Genomic DNA, 18,362 nt, shown 5'->3' with positions numbered 1-18,362 from the left:
TATATTAGATATAATCTAAAACAGTCTGCTGGGATTATATACAAAGATTCAACTATCCCAGAATTAAACCAGGTCTAAATAAAAAGGAGTGAGTATCACTACAAAGGTTAACCCACAGTGGTCCTCATACCACAGTCTGATATCAGCAAACAGCGAGAGCATACACTGATAGGACACCACAGCCATGCTATCATGCAAACACTGATAACAGCATAAATCGAATTAAATCGGGACTTGATGAGACCTTCTGAGTATCACTAGAAATATTATAAACAGTCGTCTCCGTACCACAGTTTGCTTTCAGTAAACACCGACAGCATTCGTTGATAGCATAGCACATCCATGTTAGCACAGGTATCAATAAAGGACTACCGTATTAAACACTAACCTCAGGCAGATGGACAGGCGCTCTGCAGGTGGGATTGAGCGCCTGTAGTTGGTGTCTAGGCGGGCGATGCTGGGACCAATGCGGGACAGCAGGTCCTCAAACTGGGCGAGTGAAAGACGGTGGTATTGCTGGAATCGGCCGTCATCCAGGCGCAGCTCCTGGGGCAAATGGTGAAACTCACCAAACTGCTCACGCGTCTGGAGGACCTGATGGACCCAGGTACGGCGAGGACGTCCTTAACGCCGCTGCTCTGCTCCTTTTTGGCTCCTACCTTAAAGCACACTGTGCGCTGTCGATCTTACGTGCTGCACAATAATGTTTAACATTTAGTATTTACTGTTATATTCCCATAGATCATCATGATGTTGTTTATTTTATTGCTCTAGTCTTCTTCTGCTTGTTTTCTTTTTTCTTTCTCAACAGGTGATCCAGGAAAAAAAAAAGATCCCGACGTATCAGCCAGAGGTCCCTTTACTACAGTTCGGAGCCGCGACCTGTTTTATATACGAGATCGCTGCAAAAAGTGCAGCCTTACCTGATGTGCACCTACTGTTACTCATTTATATTAAGATTTAAACATCTAGTTGGTGTTGGTGTGGAGAGTAACCTTCAGTAACAGTAATAAATCACACAGCAATAGGACATTCATGTAGTTGTAAAGTATTCAGAATACATTACTTCTATAATCTTTGGTGGAATACATTTTAAAATTAACACTGTCAACAGGTTAGTACCTCATACCACAGTGCAGCAAAGCAGTCTCATGAGCGCTGGGAAGGACACGCCCCAAAACAGACAGTGCAGGAGATGACAAGGTTAGTAAATGTATGGTGAAAATTATACTTTTAGTTATCTTGTTAGTTATCTACAAAATCTGCTTCTCACATATAGAGCATTTCCAAGATTTTTTTTCAAAACTTCTTCAATTTCTTTCATTACAGCTGTCCTGTGCCAGAAGTTCTGTTGACCCACAGTGAGAGGCATCATTTCAGAAACACCAGGAAGACTGAAACTCGTCGCCAGGATCAAGCAGGGCTCGTGATCTTCACCAGCAGCTCCCTCACAAGAAGGATAAACCCAGCATTTCATGAACACTGATGGAGACCTTTGCTTTGTGGGCTTGTGGCCCTGATGAAGGCCACACGCTGAAACGCATTGGTCTATTATTAAAGTTGTTCATCTTCCCTCAAGTGTTAGAAGTACTCAGATAATCCTCAGAGGGTCTGGACTTTTACATAATATCATAGCTTTAAGTCCTGTAGAAAGTTAAATATATGTTGTGCTCTCTGGTTACTCTGGTATGAATGACTCTGAATTACTTTATGATAAATAACACTATTGTCAAAAACAGTGAAAGAATTCCAGATCACAAGTTTTTAGTTCAAATACAAGTAACAACCTTTGACTTTAATCAGGTTTTATTTAATTGTGTCAGAGAAAACATCATGTGCTCTTCATGTAGCAGGTCTGAGATCAGCAGCTTTCTGAAACACCAAACTGAGGTCCTGTTAATGCTGATGTACAGTGACACAGTTACAGGGGTGATTAATCCTTTTGACTTTTTGTCTTTAAATTTATCAATAAAACAGCTGCAGCTTTCAGTGACAGCACATGTGGTACTTTAACCTTTGTACTGTTTTCTTCAGTTAATTTTGGAGTTACTACAAAGAGTGAAGATATAGGATGATCTGTCTGCTGTCACTGGGTGGTGCTGAGGTCTGAATCTGAGGACGGCTCCTGTAATCACAAACAGAATCATCACAAACTGAAATATAAAGTTTATCTCAAATCTGAAATAGAGCTGATCCTTCTCTGTCCTCACACACTCAGGATCTGAAGTTGTTCAGTCCTACAGTTCTGCCGACAGCTGTTTATTTTTTATTTGTTTTAAAGGGTTTAGGGAGTCTTTTGACAACCAGAAGTATACCTGTACAAGGTTGCCTCAGGGATTCCAGAATAGCCCCACTCTTTATGCAGAAGCTCTGAGAAAATCCATGTCATTTTGCACGCTTCCTGCCCCAGGTAAATTCCTGCTATACGTTGATGATATCTTGATTACAGGCTACACACAAACGGATTGCAAAGCAAACACACACAGTTTTGCAACATCTAGCAGAGCAAGGTCTCACAGCAAGGTCTCACAGCATAAATTGCAATTGTGGAGCCGAGAAGTAACGTACCTTGGCCACAGACTGACAGGACAAGGCAGACAGCTGTTAGACAGCAGAAAAGTAGCTGTACAGAACGCTCCTAAAACCTGTCACCAAACAACAAATGATGAGTTATTTAGGTCTCTGCAACTTTTGCAGATGTTGGATACCTGAATATGCACTGCTGGCCCAACCTTTGCAAAACCTGATCTATGGCAAACACTTAGCTCTGAAAGATGAAATAGAATGGACACCAGAGGCAGACAAAGCATTTATTGACTTAAAACTTGCCCTGCAAACAAGCACAGTTTTAGCTTTGCCTGACTGTGACAAGCACTCTCCTTCCTGCGGAAGTAGATGGTGCCGAACACAGCTGTATGCAGAAGCTAACTGAAAAAATGAAACCCCGACCAGACATTTTTAGTACACTGCAGCCTACTTTTGTAGACACTGTTTTAGAAGCGAAACCTTTAGCTTCCTCTTTTTCAGCACAGAGTGCAGAACTAGCGGCTATCATACGTGCATGCTGCGCAAAGGTCGAGAAATAGAAATATATAAATATTCACACTGACAGTCAATATGCGTTGCACACCAAAAAAGATAATTCAGAAATTACTGAAGGCAATAACTTTGCAGACCGAGCAGCAAAGAAGGCAGCACAGCAACCTGTACAGACTTTGATGTCTGAAACCTCACATCTAATACCACTTGATGTACTTAAAGATGAACAGAAAGCCGCACCTATTGCAGAGCGTAAGAAATGGCTAAAGTGTGGAGTAGAACTACACAATGACTTACTGACCTGTAATGGCAAACCAGTATTGCCACAATCCCTACACAAGACGGCAGCATTAGCGACACACGGATTAACACGTGTGTCGGAAAGGGGGGAATGTCAGATATCCTCCCTAAGCACTTCACGGGAGACCTTTTTCCCACTGCCTCTCACTAGTGAGCCTATTAATAAGTCTATAAGAGAAACCACCCTAGCAGAGTGGATGATTAAATTATTTGAGAATAAAGAGATTCTCTCCAGTTTCTTGCAGGTTGCAACCAGGTGATTGGATCCTGATCAAAGTGCTCCAGAGAAAGAATTGGAGTTCACCAAGGTGGGAAGGCCCATATCAGGTCTTACTCAGCACACCGACTGCCTGCAAAATAGCAGAAAGACCATCTTGGATCCACCAAAGCCACTGCAAAAAAGTGAGTGACAACACAAGCATAGACGCCGGTTCCCCCAACTCCTAGGTGTTCCCTGGTGGAGGAAAGGGCTGTTTGGGTATATCCCGCCCTTTTGTCTTCTCGCCAGTGGTCTACTCACCTGGAGCCCGGGTGTGCCTGGTCATCATGAAGAACCTTGTCCTCATAATGACTGGCATTGCGCTCCTAGTGAGCCTACTGATACTCACCTGGACAGACGAGGACCCACAGCACCACCTGCAGAAGAAATGGTCATATGACAACTTACACCTAAAGGATATGGACAAAGAGCACAACCACCCCTGACTGAACAATGCCTGGTACCGGTACGTCTACAACCGAGTACATACAGAAGACAACCACACTGGCTGCTACGTCTGTTCTCACCTCCCAACAACAGCAATGCAAGCCACCCTGTATGGAAAATCACCCAGCCTTTCCGAAGCCCTATGTATATTCTACAAAGCCACCAGCGGAACATGTTCCCCCGAAGACATCTTCTTCTTCAAGGTTGAGTTAAAGACACAAGTCTCAAAACCCGACCTGCCACGGTGTAATGGAACACTGATCAACTATAAACCTAATGAGGTAGTATTTTGTGTATCAGAGGTCTCAGACTGGAACTACAGCTGTGATGACCGATACTGGGTACACCTGAATGCGACCAATGACAAGGGAAAATCTTTCAACGTCAGGAGGGAACCAGGAATACAACATCCAATGTGTTTCACCTTCGCATACGGCAACAGAAAGCTGGGGATGAACCAAAACTGCTCCCAGACTTTCCGGATGCCGCAGGACAGAAAGGCACGGATAAGCTTCCTGAATGGCACATATTGGGTGCAGGGTACAGCTTGGGCATGTGGCTCAAAGACATACTTCACCATCCCACCCAACAGCACCGGACTCTGCGCCCCAATTTTAGTGTCAGACCACACATTCAGAATATTCCATCAGGACCAACCAAGACGCAAGAGGAGCACTGATGACGTGCAACCTCATGATCCAATCTGGGGCAGTGATGTGCCAGCGGAGTTCAAGTTGTGGACCACCGGACAGAAAGTCCTGCACTCACTTTTCCCATGGATCGGGAATGGAAAAAACATGCTAAGAATCGAGACTCTTGACTACCGATTTGGACTTTTCCTGAACAGCTCAACATGGATAAACAAGGCTCAGAATGAGGAAATCGACGCGATCAGAACAGTGGTCATGCAACACAGAGTTGCCCTGGACATGATTCTCGCTGAGAGAGGGGGCCTCTGTGTCTTATTCAACACCACTTGCTGCACCTATATTCCAGATAGCGTGCATTCCTTGACCATGACCACCGCCCTGGAGAAGTTACGACAACTGAGTAATGCACAGCAACAAGACTATGTCATGAACACAGAGGACTGGCTGACCTGGCTGCTGAGCGGCAGCTGAAAGACCCTCGTGATCAAAGGACTTGTCTTGATAGGAGTTCTTCTTTTATTGCTTTGCATGTTCTCAACTTGCATTCTACCCTGTATCAGATCAATGATTGGCAAAATGGTACAGGCCACAGTGATCACCTATGTTGGACTGCCACAAGAAGATGAACCGGACGAAGAAGATTTAGTATAGGAACACACACATTCGCATATACTGAATGATGCTACAATTGAAAATGTTATGTGCAAGTGATTGTTAGCTGATAATAAAGTATGATTGAAGTGGTGAAATACGGTAACAACAGGGAGGGATGTTAGGGAGTTTTTATTGTTTTATTTGCTTATGCTTCAAAAGTTATGTTATACATATTTCACCAGACACAGTTTTCTGTAGAAACAGGAAGCTGACCCTGTGACACTGGCCTTTACCGCAAGAGACCAGCACAGAAATACATATCCGCAGAAGTTGACTTGCATTATATTATTCTTAGAAATTGACTTGCAACACACATACTTTGTGACACACACACACACACACACACACACACACACACACACACACACACACACACACACACACACACACACACACACACACAGCATCAGAATCTGCGTAACAGGAAATGTGATTATATTTGCATATTGACGATGTAACCTATAAAAATAAACGAATACTGCAGTTCGGTGTGATTTGCTCTGAGCTTTTCACCCGTGCAGCACGTTAACCTACACAAGTGTCTCAGTGTTGATTATTCACCTGACTGTTTGTTAACTGAATATCACTGACAAAAGGCCTTACTAACACATTTTCTAACATCATGTTTACCTTTGAGTTGTTGATGCTTTATAAATGGACATCTGCAAAGATGAGATGATGGAGCAGGTTTCAGTCGAGGTTCAGTCTGCTGCTGCATCCTGGTCACAACATACAGAGGTGTTATCAGCTCAGTATTGAACAAGAAATATTAATGCTTCAAATTATTTGTCCTAAAGGATGCAAGCTATACAGAGTACTGCACATGTGACTTTGTGAACATAACTCATTAAAAATAATTCGGACAGTTTTTTAACCTGAATATTTGCAACGAACAAAAAATACACAGAGTCAGTGCTAAAAAATAATCAGAGGAAAAAATTAACATTTTAACTTAAGCTGCCAAGCGGAAGTAGTTGGTTTCAGTACATAAGTATCGGGCTTTGCTATTTAATCCGTAGCTATTGACTAATGACGGGTTACTGAAGTGCCAGCTTTTTAAAAGTTGGCGTTAATGTCGTTCCACATGTGGAAAGCGACAGAAAACATGCTTCTGTTTGCACATATTTAATAATCAGCTCTGCACAGGAGCAGAAGCAGAGTCCAGCCTGTTGCTCTTACAGTATAATACTCATAATAAAAGTACAGTAACCGTGGTTAGTCACTGAGCAGCCCGGTGCGTTTCTCTTGATTTCTTTAGTCAGGGGAAATTCATTCACCTGCACGGGTTAGCTAAACGACCTTTACAAAACAAGTTTCCCCGACAGCCGAGTGCTCACCTAACACACAAATCCTGATTTACAAGTACAAAATATTTATGAGCACAATTTGAGCCCATATACTCTCTCTACCACAGCTGCCTTTGAACTTGCCTGGGCCAGGTCTGAGTCCAGCTTTGCTACTCCTGCCAGGTCACATGACACAGGGGTGTGCTGTGATGTCAGCAGGCAGGTCAGTGGAGCCCTCTGGTGGTGGATATATGGCAGTGAAACAGGAGGAGGCCTGAGAACAGACAGCAGGCTTAACTAGCAGGACAAAGTAGCATGTAGTACTTGAAGGAGTCATCACAGCCAATCAGCTCTCAGGAAGATGGAACATCATATAAATATTTCTCTTCTTTCATTTTCATCAATGTATTTCCTTTGATAGATTTTCTGTCAATACTTCTGCTTGATTAGAAGCTCATAGGCAGTTCCTGTCACTCTACAATAAAACAATGTAAAGGCTGCGCTCTCTGCCCTCCCACTAGCTGACACAAGTAAACTGTGTATATGTAAGCATTTAAACACTGCAGAGAGTCAAATTAACAGTAACACTATTTTGTCTAAGTCCGCCATTGTAGAAATTCTTTTCACCGAAACAATAACATGGCGCACAATGTGACAATAAACGTATAAAACAAATTCTTACCTCGCAGCAGAATAAATAATCAGTATTTTAAGGCTACTGCATGTATAGATGTCACTGCTGGCTCACATAAGCTAGCTCTGAGACCCGCCAGAGTTTACGCCACAGTTGACTGTCGCGAAAGAGTCGTAAATCACCGGCATTGTAAAACTTAAAATGATTCCAGGGCATGTTATAAGAAAACACCCAATAGATGTGCTGGATATTAAACGGTATCAAACGACTAAATGAACACAGGGTTACAATTACATGCTCACGTCGTCACATCGAGAGTTTATTCATTAATCATCAGAGTTCAACAATGTTACATTGTTGAAAGCAGCTTCACTAACGCCAGCAAAACAGTATATAAGAGCACAGAAACAGCCGTGCTTATCGACAGCTCCACATATCCTCAACAACTCACCTCAGTATGGCTGCCATCGGTCACCTTTTAACTCCGTTTTACAGCCTCTTCCAGAAATTGAACGCGTTCGCGGTGCACTATACACATATGCAGCATATTTATTTTACTTGGTTTTAGAGTTGGAGTATTTACATATTGATCTGAAATATTTTGCTGCTGAGCAGCGGAGCTCCAAAGGGTCCCCTGTAACCATGGTTACGCAGATTCGTTCCGACTGTCACGTGACAGAGGAGAACCTGTTTCAAACGATACCTGGATCAACCTGAAATCAGTTTGAAAGCAGAAGAGGACAGCAGATTGAGAAGAGATTTCTTCAAACGGTAAGGAGCTTCTAACAAGTGATATCTGATAAGCTTAAAACTTAAATCTTAAATCTAATGTCCAGATTCATGCTAAACTTTTCTGATTACTCCGTGAATCTGTTCATGTTTTGAATCGGGTAATTTCATGGTGAGAAATGTCTTTGACAAAAAAAATGCAGGATTAATTGACTATGTGCACGAGACAATGCTAACTTCCTGTTTTGAGACCAGATGTGGGGTTGTGCATTTCCGGTAGCTTTACTTTGCGGTCAATCGCTACTGCGAAGATATCCTCCAAAATCATGTCCAAAACTCGAAAACGGAAAGATGGCGTTAAGTTACAAAGAGCAGAAGGTGGGAACACTCACCGCTGCTGTGTCATAAAAAATCTAATGATCAATTTTGACGTTTAAAGAGTTTAGATCGATCAGTTGTTTACATCACTCAACACAAGCAGAACTGCATCACTGCAGCAGAAGACACCTCGTCCACATTCAGAAGCACATCTCTGTATAGTGACTGGTCTCATGATCTAAACAGGCAAATGTTCAGCATTCAAACTACAGGTGAAGAACAGTCAAACCAGATGTTTCCCGTTATGTCGAGATCAGCTAGTCAAGTACACACCTACACAGCATGTCAACAAACCGTGAAAACCACACAAAAATGAATGATTGCTGGTAACGGTTTCTATACATTAGTATGTACGAAGGGTATGTTGTGACTTACCTTCAAAATTACAGCGGTCCCTCGCTATAACGCGGTTCACCTTTCACCTCGCTGTTTCACGGATTTTTTAGTGCAAGTTTGCATGCTTATTTTTACGTCACATTGTGTCCTGCGTCCTGATCACTGCAGACGATCTCCTCCGTGATGTCTCTCCTGTACAGTACAGAATCGCTGCATCGATGCTAGCAGCGTGACTCTGAAGTGCAGTACTGTATGTCCACGATGTCCACCAAACATTTTGCAACGTCAAAAAATAAAATTGGCTACTTGATTTCACCTCTCGCTGGTTATTTTTAGAACATAACACCCGCGATAAACGAGGGACAGCTGAGAAATATAACATTTGAATCCTTTTCTCTTTTGCTCTGAGGCGCGGGGAAAAATATCGACAAGTCGATGAACATCATTTACTGATATATTGGGTAAATGCCCGAGACATCTATAGAAATGTAAATCGCCGCTTGATTCATTCATTTGCTTAACTTGTTTTGGACCGTAAACCAGGCGCGAATAGGACACCGGAAACACAGCTCCCCACAGGAGTTTCCGCACCGGAAGTAGCATATGCTTACGTGCACACATTCTTTTTTTGTTATTTTTTAAATGAACTTTTATTTAGAACAATAACAATGACAATCTCAAAGAGACAAGCCACATATTAAATCAATCAGAACAGAATCACATCTCCTGTACACCACGATGAAATCGACAATAACTGAAAATAAACATACATACACACACACACATATATACATATATATGCATATACACATGCATACATACACATCCATATTCACACATCTACATAATAATAATATAAAAAGATGAATAACCAATACAAAAATAAATAACAATAAAAAAAAGAATGAAAAACAAGGAACAGAAATAAAGAAGACAAGGGGGATCATAAAATCTCTAAAATTGAGGTTCCATAAACAAGACACATAACTTAAATAAGGGGCTAAGAAAAATCAAACTCTTCTAAAAATCTATGCAATTTGATTGCTTGGGGCTTATTTATTAGCTTAAGAGATTTACGGAACAGGGAGAGGTCGTTTTTAAGAGCAGACCATGAAGGGGGGGATTTAGCATATCGGCATTTATGTGTGTAATACTTTGTTATAATAATGAGATTGTTAGCTAAAAACTCACTATTTTTGTCCTTAAGGATTACTCCAATTTGAACGTGCACATAGTCAATTAATAGCTAACCTAATTGGCTTACGGGATGATGACGTCACATATATTTAGAATCTTACCACCAACTTGGTCCTTTGATTCTTAAATCCATAAATAGGGGTGAAAAGCAACGACTTTTAGTCCGTTAACTGCAGCATTTATGTTTGCAGAATGGAAATGTTTGCCAGAGAAGTATTTTGAAACATCTGGATCCTTTCCAGAGTAACTGATTACAGATTCTGGTGGGCGGGGCCACCCCATGACAAGGGCTGGCCAGGCTTTCGGAGCCTGGGGAAGGTCCACCCATATAAAGGGTGGCGAGGTGGCCTGGTCTGGGTTTTTTCTGCTTTCTTTTACACGCCTGGGACAGTGCCACCCCATCATGAGGGCTGGCTAGGCTTTCGGAGCCTGTGTGTGTGTATGTGTCTGTATGACTATGCTTACTGTTTTGTCTATTTCAAACAGATGCCTGTCCTCACCTCTGCAGTGCTGCTGCCTCCTGTAACCCAGCATTTTTCTAAGCTAAGTTCTCTCCTTTTTTATGTTGTTCTTTTAGTTTTTGTACTGAGATGAGGCTTGAAGTGTCTGTGGTGCAGCTGGTCTGGTCTGTCTCGAGACAGTCCAGGCTGCACTGACCTGTAACAGGTGGAGACTCACCATGATATTCAGAACTCAAAAGTTTTTTCTTTCCTAACTCTTCTGTAGAAGGTTTCTCTGAGAAGGGGAGGGCAGTGAGACCTGGGGGAGGTCCACCCATATAAAGTGTGGCCAGGCGGCCCGGTCGGGCATTTTTCTTTACTTTATATGCCTGAGGGTGGTGCCAGCCCATCAAGAGGGCTGGCCAGGCATTCGGAGCCTAGAGGAGGTCCACATTTATAATCGTTGGCCATGTATGTGTGTATGTCAATATCTGGATGTGTGCAAATGTATGTGCAGTCATGTGTGCTTGCGTGGAGATCTGAGGTTGGCTTGTAGGGTGGACCTCTGCGCATAATCACATGTGTGTGCAAACATTTCCATTTCTGGATATCTTGGAATTTGGTTTCTCTGGGGGAGTTTATTTTTGGATGTGTGCAAATGTATGTGCATTCATGTGTTCCCGCGTTGAGATCTGAGGTTTGCTGGTAGGGTGGACCTCTGCGCATAATCACATGTGTGTGCAAGCATTGCCACGGCTGGATATCTTGGAATTTGTTTTCTGAGGGGGAGTTTATCTCTGGATGTGTGCAAATGTATGTGCATTCATGTGTGCCTGCGTTTAGATCTGAGGTTGGCTGGTAGGGTGGACCTCTGCGCATAATCACATGTGTGTGCCAGCATTGCCACGGCTCGATTTCTTGGAATTTGTTTTCTGAGGGGGAGTTTATCTCTGGATGTGTGCAAATGTATGTGCATTCATGTGTACTTGCGTGGAGATCTGAGGTTGGCTGGTAGGGTGGACCTCTGCGCATAATCACATGTGTGTGCAAGCATGGCCACGGCTGGATTTCTTGGAATTTGGTTTCTCTGGGGGAGTTTATCTCTGGATGTGTGCAAATGTATGTGCATTCATGTGTGCCTGCGTGGAGATCTGAGGTTGGCTCGTAGGGTGGACCTCTGCGCATAATCACATGTGTGTGCAAACATTTCCATTTCTGGATTTCTTGGAATTTGGTTTCTGAGGGGGAGTTTATTTCTGGATGTGTGCAAATGTATGTGCATTCATGTGTTCCTGCGTTGAGATCTGAGGTTGGCTGGTAGGGTGGACCTCTGCGCATAATCACATGTGTGTGCAAGCATTGCCACGGCTCGATTTCTTGAAATTTGGTTTCTGAGTGGGAGTTTATCTCTGGATGTGTGCAAATGTATGCGCATTCATGCGTGCCTGCGTGGAGATCTGAGGTTGGCTGGTAGGGTGGACCTCTGCGCATAATCACATGTGTGTGCAAACATTTCCATTTCTGGATTTCTTGGAATTTGGTTTCTGAAGGGGAGTTTATCTCTGGATGTGTGCAAATGTATGTGCATTCATGTGTTCCTGCGTTGAGATCTGAGGTTGGCTGGTAGGGTGTACCTCTGCGCATAATCACATGTGTGTGCAAGCATTGCCACGGCTCAATTTTTTGGAATTTGGTTTCTGAAGGGGAGTTTATCTCTGGATGTGTGCAAATGTATGTGCATTCATGTGTTCCTGCGTTGAGATCTGAGGTTGGCTGGCAGGGTGTACCTCTGCGCATAATCACATGTGTGTGCAAACATTGCCACGGCTCGATTTTTTGGAATTTGGATTCTTTGGGGTGAGTTTATCTCTGGATGTGTGCAAATGTATGTGCATTCATGTGTTCCTGCGTTGAGATCTGAGGTTGGCTGGTAGGGTGGACCTCTGCGCATAATCACATGTGTGTGCAAGCATTGCCACGGCTAGATTTCTTGAAATTTGGTTTCTGAGGGGGAGTTTATCTCTGGATGTGTGCAAATGTATGTGCATTCATGTGTGCCTGCGTTGAGACCTGAGGTCGGCTGGTAGGGTGGACCTCTGCGCATAATCACATGTGTGTGCAAACATTGCCACGGCTCGATTTCTTGGAATTTGGTTTCTCTTGGGGAGTTTATCTCTGTATGTGTGCAAATGTATGTGCATTCATGTGTTCCTGCGTTGAGATCTGAGGTTGGCTGGTAGGGTGGACCTCTGCGCATAATCACATGTGTGTGCAAGCATTGCCACAGCTGGATTTCTTCAAATTTGGTTTCTGAGGGGGAGTTTATCTCTGGATGTGTGCAAATGTATGTGCATTCATCTGTGCTTGCATGGAGATCTGAGGTTGGATCGTAGGGTGGACCTCTGCACATAATCACATGTGTGTGCAAGCATTGCCACGGCTCGATTTCTTGGAATTTGGTTTCTGTTGGGGAGTTTATCTCTGGATGTGTGCAAATGTATGTGCATTCATGTGTGCTTGCGTGGAGATCTGAGGTTGGCTGGTAGGGTGGACCTCTGCGCATAATCACATGTGTGTGCAAGCATTGCCACGGCTCGATTTCTTGGAATTTGGTTTCTGAAGGGAAGTTTATCTCTGGATGTGTGCAAATATATGTGCATTCATGTGTGCCTGCGTGGAGATCTGAGGTTGGCTGGTAGGGTGTACCTCTGCGGATAATAACATGTGTGTGCAAGCATTGCCACGGCTGGATTTCTTGCAATTTGGTTTCTTTGGGGTGAGTTTATCTCTGGATGTGTGCAAATATATGTGCATTCATGTGTTCCTGCGCTGAGATCTGAGGTTGGCTGGCAGGGTGTACCTCTGCGCATAATCACATGTGTGTGCAAACATTGCCACGGCTCGATTTCTTGGAATTTGGTTTCTTTGGGGTGAGTTTATCTCTGGATGTGTGCAAATGTATGTGCATTCATGTGTGCCTGCGTTGAGACCTGTGGTCGGCTGGTAGGGTGGAACTCTGCGCATAATCACATGTGTGTGCAAACATTGCCACGGCTCGATTTCTTGGAATTTGGTTTCTCTTGGTGAGTTTATCTCTGGATGTGTGCAAATGTATGTGCATTCATGTGTTCCTGCGTTGAGATCTGAGGTTGGCTGGTAGGGTGGACCTCTGCGCATAATCACATGTGTGTGCAAGCATTGCCACGGCTCGATTTCTTGGAATTTGGTTTCTGAAGGGGAGTTTATCTCTGGATGTGTGCAAATATATGTGCATTCATGTGTGCCTGCGTGGAGATCTGAGGTTGGCTGGTAGGGTGTACCTCTGCGCATAATAACATGTGTGTGCAAGCATTGCCACGGCTGGATTTCTTGGAATTTGGTTTCTGAAGGGGAGTTTATCTCTGGATGTGTGCAAATGTATGTGCATTCATGTGTGCTTGCGTTGAGATCTGAGGTTGGCTGGTAGGGTGGACCTCTGCGCATAATCACATGTGTGTGCAAGCATTGCCACGGCTCGATTTCTTGGAATTTGGTTTCTCTTGGTGAGTTTATCTCTGGATGTGTGCAAATGTATGTGCATTCATGTGTTCCTGCGCTGAGATCTGAGGTCGGATGGTAGGGTGGACCTCTGCGCATAATCACATGTGTGTGCAAGCATTGCCACGGCTGGATTTCTTGAAATTTGGTTTCTGAGGGGGAGTTTATCTCTGGATGTGTGCAAATGTATGTGCATTCATCTGTGCTTGCGTGGAGATCTGAGGTTGGCTGGTAGGGTGGACCTCTGCGCATAATCACATGTGTGTGCAAGCATTGCCACAGCTCGATTTCTTCAAATTTGGTTTCTGAGGGGGAGTTTATCTCTGGATGTGTGCAAATGTATGTGCATTCATGTGTTCCTGCGTTGAGATCTGAGGTTGGCTGGTAGGGTGGACCTCTGCGCATAATCACATGTGTGTGCAAGCATTGCCACGGCTGGATTTCTTGGAATTTGGTTTCTGAAGGGGAGTTTATCTCTGGATGTGTGCAAATGTATGTGCATTCATGTGTTCCTGCGTTGAGATCTGAGGTTGGCTGGCAGGGTGTACCTCTGCGCATAATCACATGTGTGTGCAAACATTGCCACGGCTCGATTTCTTGGAATTTGGTTTCTGAGGGGGAGTTTATCTCTGGATGTGTGCAAATGTATGTGCATTCATGTGTTCCTGCGTGTAGATCTGAGGTTGGCTGGTAGGGTGTACCTCTGCGCATAATAACATGTGTGTGCAAGCATTGCCACGGCTCGATTTCTTGGAATTTGGTTTCTGAGGGGGAGTTTATCTCTGGATGTGTGCAAATGTATGTGCATTCATGTGTTCCTGCGTTGAGATCTGAGGTCGGCTGGTAGGGTGGACCTCTGCGCATAATCACATGTGTGTGCAAGCATTGCCACGGCTAGATTTCTTGAAATTTGGTTTCTGAGGGGGAGTTTATCTCTGGATGTGTGCAAATGTATGTGCATTCATGTGTGCCTGCGTGGAGACCTGAGGTCGGCTGGTAGGGTGGACCTCTGCGCATAATCACATGTGTGTGCAAACATTGCCACGGCTCGATTTCTTGGAATTTGGTTTCTCTTGGGGAGTTTATCTCTGGATGTGTGCAAATGTATGTGCATTCATGTGTTCCTGCGTTGAGATCTGAGGTTGGCTGGTAGGGTGGACCTCTGCGCATAATCACATGTGTGTGCAAGCATTGCCACAGCTGGATTTCTTCAAATTTGGTTTCTGAGGGGGAGTTTATCTCTGGATGTGTGCAAATGTATGTGCATTCATCTGTGCTTGCATGGAGATCTGAGGTTGGATCGTAGGGTGGACCTCTGCACATAATCACATGTGTGTGCAAGCATTGCCACGGCTCGATTTCTTGGAATTTGGTTTCTGAGGGGGAGTTTATCTCTGGATGTGTGCAAATGTATGTGCATTCATCTGTGCTTGCGTGGAGATCTGAGGTTGGCTGGTAGGGTGGACCTCTGCGCATAATCACATGTGTGTGCAAGCATTGCCACGGCTCGATTTCTTGGAATTTGGTTTCTGAAGGGGAGTTTATCTCTGGATGTGTGCAAATATATGTGCATTCATGTGTGCCTGCGTGGAGATCTGAGGTTGGCTGGTAGGGTGTACCTCTGCGCATAATAACATGTGTGTGCAAGCATTGCCACGGCTGGATTTCTTGGAATTTGGTTTCTGAAGGGGAGTTTATCTCTGGATGTGTGCAAATGTATGTGCATTCATGTGTGCTTGCGCTGAGATCTGAGGTCGGCTGGTAGGGTGGACCTCTGCGCATAATCACATGTGTGTGCAAGCATTGCCACGGCAGGATTTCTTGCAATTTGGTTTCTTTGGGGTGAGTTTATCTCTGGATGTGTGCAAATATATGTGCATTCATGTGTTCCTGCGCTGAGATCTGAGGTCGGCTGGTAGGGTGGACATCTGCGCATAATCACATGTGTGTGCAAGCATTGCCACGGCTGGATTTCTTGCAATTTGGTTTCTGTTGGGGAGTTTATCTCTGGATGTGTGCAAATGTATGTGCATTCATCTGTGCTTGCGTGGAGATCTGAGGTTGGCTGGTAGGGTGGACCTCTGCGCATAATCACATGTGTGTGCAAGCATTGCCACGGCTCGATTTCTTGGAATTTGGTTTCTGAGGGGGAGTTTATCTCTGGATGTGTGCAAATGTATGTGCATTCATGTGTTCCTGCGTTGAGATCTGAGGTTGGCTGGTAGGGTGGACCTCTGCGCATAATCACATGTGTGTGCAAGCATTGCCACGGCTGGATTTCTTGAAATTTGGTTTCTGAGGGGGAGTTTATCTCTGGATGTGTGCAAATGTATGTGCATTCATGTGTGCCTGCGTGGAGATCTGAGGTTGGCTGGTAGGGTGTACCTCTGCGCATAATAACATGTGTGTGCAAGCATTGCCACGGCTCGATTTTTTGGAATTTGGTTTCTGAGGGGGAGTTTATCTCTGGATGTGTGCAAATGTATGTGCATTCATGTGTTCCTGCGTTGAGATCTGAGGTTGGCTGGTACGGTGGACCTCTGCGCATAATCACATGTGTGTGCAAGCATTGCCACGGCTCGATTTCTTGGAATTTGGTTTCTGAGGGGGAGTTTATCTCTGGATGTGTGCAAATGTATGTGCATTAATGTGTGCTTGCGTGGAGATCTGAGGTTGGCTGGTAGGGTGGACCTCTGCGCATAATCACATGTGTGTGCAAGCATTGCCACGGCTCGATTTCTTGAAATTTGGTTTCTGAGGGGGAGTTTATCTCTGGATGTGTGCAAATGTATGTGCATTCATGTGTGCTTGCGTGTAGATCTGAGGTCGGCTGGTAAGGTGGACCTCTGCGCATAATCACATATGTGTGCAAGCATTGCCACGGCTCGATTTTTTGGAATTTGGATTCTTTGGGGTGAGTTTATCTCTGGATGTGTGCAAATGTATGTGCATTCATGTGTGCCTGCGTGTAGATCTGAGGTTGGCTGGCAGGGTGTACCTCTGCGAATAATGACATGTGTGTGCAAGCATTGCCACGGCTGGATTTCTTGCAATTTGGTTTCTTTGGGGTGAGTTTATCTCTGGATGTGTGCAAATATATGTGCATTCATGTGTTCCTGCGCTGAGATCTGAGGTTGGCTGGTAGGGTGTACCTCTGCGCATAATCACATGTGTGTGCAAACATTGCCACGGCTCGATTTCTTGGAATTTGGTTTCTTTGGGGTGAGTTTATCTCTGGATGTGTGCAAATGTATGTGCATTCATGTGTGCCTGCGTTGAGACCTGAGGTTGGCTGGTAGGGTGGACCTCTGCGCATAATCACATGTGTGTGCAAACATTGCCACGGCTCGATTTCTTGGAATTTGGTTTCTCTTGGTGAGTTTATCTCTGGATGTGTGCAAATGTATGTGCATTCATGTGTTCCTGCGCTGAGATCTGAGGTCGGATGGTAGGGTGGACCTCTGCGCATAATCACATGTGTGTGCAAGCATTGCCACGGCTGGATTTCTTGAAATTTGGTTTCTGAGGGGGAGTTTATCTCTGGATGTGTGCAAATGTATGTGCATTCATCTGTGCTTGCGTGGAGATCTGAGGTTGGCTGGTAGGGTGGACCTCTGCGCATAATCACGTGTGTGCAAGCATTGCCACGGCTGGATTTCTTGAAATTTGGTTTCTGTTGGGGAGTTTATCTCTGGATGTGTGCAAATGTATGTGCATTCATGTGTGCTTGCGTGGAGATCTGAGGTTGGCTCGTCGGGTGGACCTCTGCGCATAATCACATGTGTGTGCAAGCATTGCCACGGCTCGATTTCTTGGAATTTGGTTTCTGAGGGGGAGTTTATCTTTGGATGTGTGCAAATGTATGTGCATTCATGTGTTCCTGCGTTGAGATCTGAGGTTGGCTGGTAGGGTGGACCTCTGCGCATAATCACATGTGTGTGCAAGCATTGCCACGGCTGGATTTCTTGGAATTTGGTTTCTGAGGGGGAGTTTATCTCTGGATGTGTGCAAATGTATGTGCATTCATGTGTTCCTGCGTTGAGATCTGAGGTTGGCTGGTAGGGTGGACCTCTGCGCATAATCACATGTGTGTGCAAGCATTGCCACGGCTCGATTTTTTGGAATTTGGTTTCTCTTGGGGAGTTTATCTCTGGATGTGTGCAAATGTATGTGCATTCATGTGTTCCTGCGTTGAGATCTGAGGTTGGCTGGCAGGGTGTACCTCTGCGCATAATCACATGTGTGTGCAAACATTGCCACGGCTCGATTTTTTGGAATTTGGATTCTTTGGGGTGAGTTTATCTCTGGATGTGTGCAAATGTATGTGCATTCATGTGTTCCCGCGTTGAGATCTGAGGTTGGCTGGTAGGGTGGACCTCTGCGCATAATCACATGTGTGTGCAAACATTGCCACGGCTCGATTTCTTGGAATTTGGTTTCTCTTGTGGAGTTTATCTCTGGATGTGTGCAAATGTA

General features: G+C 44.5%; 1 long non-coding RNA gene and 1 pseudogene across 1 annotated transcript; one reads left to right on the top strand and one right to left on the bottom strand.

The window, feature by feature from the left end:
- Positions 1-1,788: 1,788 nt before the first annotated feature.
- LOC146563417 (uncharacterized) lies at positions 1,789-7,908 on the bottom strand. The gene is made up of 4 exons (XR_014894311.1): positions 7,721-7,908; positions 6,780-6,909; positions 5,980-6,068; positions 1,789-2,645 (listed from the first exon to the last, which is right to left on the bottom strand). It is a non-coding gene; the product is annotated as an uncharacterized LOC146563417 (long non-coding RNA).
- Positions 3,795-5,166, top strand: LOC146563418 (uncharacterized; annotated as a pseudogene).
- Positions 7,909-18,362: the final 10,454 nt, after the last annotated feature.

Source organism: Mchenga conophoros, linkage group LG11 (assembly GCF_057382185.1).
Source record: "Mchenga conophoros isolate Kocher_MC1m ecotype Shallow Benthic linkage group LG11, M_conophoros_male_GT1.1, whole genome shotgun sequence".
NCBI classification, from domain to species: Eukaryota; Metazoa; Chordata; class Actinopteri; order Cichliformes; family Cichlidae; genus Mchenga; species Mchenga conophoros.
The sequence above is the reverse complement of the archived record's forward strand: the minus strand, read 5'-3'. Positions and strand labels throughout refer to the sequence as shown.